Genomic DNA, 4943 nt, shown 5'->3' with positions numbered 1-4943 from the left:
TAAATAGAGATTAAACGCAACAATGGCCCTTGGGCGTCCTAAATCAGGAAATGCGGGTGTGTTGTCATGGCGACACAATCTGGACCCACGAGGGCGTGACGCCGGGTGTTCAGGACTCTCCTTTCAGTGAGGGGTGCTTGCCTGGTTACCGTAGTTACCGTAGGGAGTCGGGGGTCACATAGGGCCACGACGTTGACGTGGTGACCCCATCCTGGGTTGATGATGATGGGTGCACGTCTGACCAGGCCACAGAGGAGAGCCCTCCATCAGCTGATCTCTCGGCGGTTCATCACCGTGTCTCTGTCATGCTTTACATCTTAATTAATTAGTGAACGTGTTTCCGTGTCGCTATTTCTCTTACGTTCTGGAGTCCAGTCACTTTTTTATATTTTGTACTAGAGCAGAATTCACTACATGTAAGAACCTGTCGCTCGGGTCAAAAGAACTGTGGCCTCTGTTTAAACGGCAACGTAAGCACATTGGACACGGGGTGCATTGTTTAAAATGTGTGAATGACATATTACATCAACACAGGGTTGATGATGTAATATGAAGTAATGGAGCACATATCTGAGCTGATTAACCTTAGTTTGTACGAGGCCACACTGTGTCTGTGATGATATAAACACAAAGGAAACCTAGATAGGAAACAGTTAATCGTTGTATTAAACAACCCCAACGTGCCTTAAAGCACACTCCCTACCTCCCTACAATTACATGCTACACTCGAATCAGGTCAGCGCTCAGTAGGACGTGTCCATTCAGAGGAATACCATCAATTTCTTATAAAATCTCCACCTCTGACAAATAAGGTCTTTTGACCTGTGTCCCACTGACCGAGGATTACTTCCACGTTGATTAAAGTACAAACAGTAAATATATTTGCATTTGTGTACCTGTAAGCAAAGGGTTAATTCAGAGAAATTCTAAAAAGCTAAAAAAATGCCTCTAATAAATAAATCTGTTTACTACTTTATTTTTATTTTGCAATAAATTTCTATGCAAATGCAAGTGCCCGTGTAAATAAATGTATGTATATTTCTGAGGACGGTCTGGTGTGAGTTACTGTGAGATGTTGGTTTTATATTAAGTAAAGATATCTATTTACTATTAATTACCATTAGGTGTGAGCTCTGAGAACAAGGTATAGGTGAACCACGCTGGTCAAACTGCAGACCCCAGACATCACACACCCCAGCTCCAAACAGCCATAAGGCAGAGAACAAGAGAGGGTAGGAATGTGATCTTTGGCTCCCCCTAAAGGATTATCCTGGACAATGAAGCTATTGGTCATTAGTTGTCAAGGGTTTAACATGATGCATGTAAATCTAGTGGTAATCTGAAACCTGATAACGATGCCAGACTGGTTTAAAGCCCCTCAGCGTTGTTCTGTGGAGGCGTGGGGCTGCGTCCAGTGACTATGGCAGTGTATAACTTTTCTCCCATTGTGCATTGCAGACTGCGGGTTCATGGCTACAGTTATACTGTAGATTAAAAATATCTTTTAATTATATTTTTCCCTTGTTTTATTAAGTAATTCCTTGTTTATTGGTGGAATATTTTCAGTCCAGCAGTGACACTAAAAGGTTTAAAAACTCCAGCAGCACTGCTGTGTCTGATCCACTCTACACCAGCACAACACACACTAACACACCACCACCACGTCAGTGTCACTGCAGCTCTGAGAATGATCCACCACCACATCACACCTGCTCTGTGGGAGTCCTGTTAATTTAAGATCATTATGAAAATGGGCTCACAACGTATGCAGAGCAACAGAAGGACTACTGTCTATAATTGTAGAACAAAAACCCAGTAGCAACCACCTAGCAACACCTGTAAACCCCATGGATACCATAGCAACCACTGCACAGCTAGCAGGGAATGTTCCCACAACTTGGCTAATGTTACCCAAAAAAGTCTAAGGTTTTAACCTTAAACATCATTAAAATGTTTTCTTTAACATGTTATTAGAATTTTTGGGTAATGTTAGCCAAAGGTGTTGGAACGTTCCCTACTAGCTGGGTCAGCAACAACATGGCCACCATGATGAATACTATAGCAACCACTTAGCATCATTTTAGCAAATATCCCATAGCAACAGGTTAGCAGCTAACTTGGAGACCATAGCAATACTATACCAACAACCTTGGATACCTCAGTAACCGCCTAGCCACAGTTTAGCAATCACATTGGATATCAAAGCAACAGGCTAGCTACCACCTTGGATACTACCACAACTGTCTAGCCACTTTTTTAGCAACCACTTTGGATACCATAAATGCAGCTTAGCAAGATTTTAGCAAACACCCAAGATACAACAACAGCGTTTACGCAATCACCTGAAATCTCCTAACAGCACCACAGCAACAAGCTGGAATAAGAACAGCTAAGAAGAACCACGGAATGTTGGATAGCGTAGCAACTCCCAACAACCACCTGGAAAACCAGAGATAGAAGCAACACTGCCCATACACAGACAGCGAGCGTATATCGGTCCACTGGTGTAAAAAGGTTGGCAGACCACTGACTGTAGACCACTGCTGGTCCACCATTGGACCACTCAGGGTACTGTCCTGTACAGGATATAACTAGTTTTTAATCTACTCAAACAGATTTGAAATGATTTTATTCTGGAAAGCAAACTAATACAAATGTTGCCAGCAACTATGAGAGATACAATGAGTATGCAGCACAGCGTTTTCTGGGCGGACCACTGCTGATTAAACAGAATTTTAGACAAAATGCCACATTTTTAGCACTTTTCCAATCACAGTCTAATTTACATTTTCCCCTTCATTCGGTTCTTTTTGTTATTCTTTATAAAAAAGATTAGTAAATCATTTTGTCAACATTATCATCATTTAATCATTTTATATCAGGGTCATACTCATTATTATATCTCTCAGAGTTGTTGGTAATATTTGTATTACAAACCGGATTCCAAAAAAGCAACAAATTGTGAATAAAAACTGAATGCAATGATGTGGAGACGGCAAATGTCAATATTTTTTTATTAATAGAACACAGATGACAGATCAAAAGTTTAATCTGAGTAAATGTAACATTTTAAAGGAAAAATATGTTGATTCAAAATTCCACACTGTCAACAAATCCCAAAAAAGTTGGGACAAGTAGCAATAAGTGGCTGGAAAAAGGAAATTGAGGAACAGCTGGAAGACCAATTAACACTAATTAGGTCAATTGACAACATGATTGGGATAAAAAGAGCTTCTCAGAGTGTCAGTGTCTCTCTGAAGCCAAGATGGTAAGAGGATCACCAATTCCACCATTGTTGCACAGAAAGATAGTGCAGTGATACCAGAATGGTGTTACCCAGCGTAAAATAGCAAAGACTTTTAAGTTATCATCATCAACCGTGAATAACATCATCAAAAGATTCAGAGAATCTGGAACAACTGCTGTGCGTAAGGGTCAAGGCCGTAAAACTCTACTGGATGCTCGTGATCTCCGGGCCCTTAAACGTTACTGCAACTCAAACAGGAAAGCCACTGTCAAGGAAATAACAGAATGGGCTCAGGAATACTTCCAGAAAGCATTGTCAGTGAACACAATCCACCGTGCCATCCGCCGTTGCCAGCTGAAACTCTACAGTGCAAAGAGGAAGCCATTTCTAAGCGAGCTCCACAAGCTCAGACGTTGGCACTGGGCCAGGGGACTTTTAAAATGGAGTGTGGCAAAATGGAAGACTGTTCTGTGGTCAGATGAGTCACGATTTGAAGTTCTTTATGGAACACTGGGACGCCATGTAATCCGGACCAGAGAGGACAAGGATAACCCAAGTTGTTATCGACGCTCCGTTCAGAAGCCTGCATCACTGATGGTAAGGGGTTGCATGAGTGCTTGTGGCATGGGCAGCTTGCATGTCTGGAAAGGCACCATTAATGCAGAGAACTATGTTCAGGTTCTAGAACAACATATGCTCCCATCTAGACGTCATCTCTTTCAGGGAAGACCCTGCATTTTTCAACAAGATAATGCCAGACCACATTCTGCAGCAATTACAACATCATGGCTACGTAGGAGAAGGATCCGGGGACTGAAATGGCAGCCTGCAGTCCAGATCTTTCACCTATAGAGAACATTTGGAGCATCATAAAGAGGAAGGTGCGACAAAGAAGGCCCAAGACGATTGAACAGTTAGAGGCCTGTATTAGACATGAATGGGAGAGCATTCCTATTTCTAAACTTGAGAAACTGGTCTCCTCTGTCCCCAGACGTCTGTTGAGCGTTGTAAGAAGGGGGGATGCCACACAGTGGTAAAAAATGGCCGTGTCCCAACTTTTTTGGGATTTGTTGACGCCATAATTTTAAAACAACACATTTTCCCTTAAAATGATACATTCTCTCAGTTTAAACTGTTGACCTGTGATTTGTGTTCTATTCTGAATAAAATATTAGATGTTGGCTCCTCCACATCATTGCCTTCAGTTTTTATTCACAATTTGTGCCCCAACTTTCTTGGAATCCAGTTTGTAATTTTGTCAACATTTTTATCACTAATCAGTTTATATCAGTCTTATACTCATTATTATATCTCTCAGATTTGTTGGTGATATTTGTATTAGTGTGTTTTCCAGAATAAAAGTCTCTGAGTGTAAAATCTGTGTGAGGAGATTATAAATGAGTTCTATCCTGTACAGGGCAGTAATCTGAGGGGTCCTGCAGTGGTCTACAGTCAGTGGTGTGGCAGCCATTTTATGACAGTGGACTGATATATGCTCGCTGTCTGGAATATTCCATTTGGTTTACTGTATTAATCGAATATATACAAATACTGTGTTACTGTCGCATGTGTATGTAACACAGTTGCTAAGGAAGCCTTCTGAAGGGCCGGCGGGCTTTAGGACCCAGCGCAGCTCTGTGGTTAGGGCGCTCCCCACCCTCCAGCACAGGGAGGAGAACTACACTGCATTCCTTCT

This window comes from Hoplias malabaricus, chromosome 17 (assembly GCF_029633855.1).
Source record: "Hoplias malabaricus isolate fHopMal1 chromosome 17, fHopMal1.hap1, whole genome shotgun sequence".
Classification (NCBI taxonomy): domain Eukaryota; kingdom Metazoa; phylum Chordata; class Actinopteri; order Characiformes; family Erythrinidae; genus Hoplias; species Hoplias malabaricus.
This window is presented reverse-complemented; position numbering follows the sequence as displayed.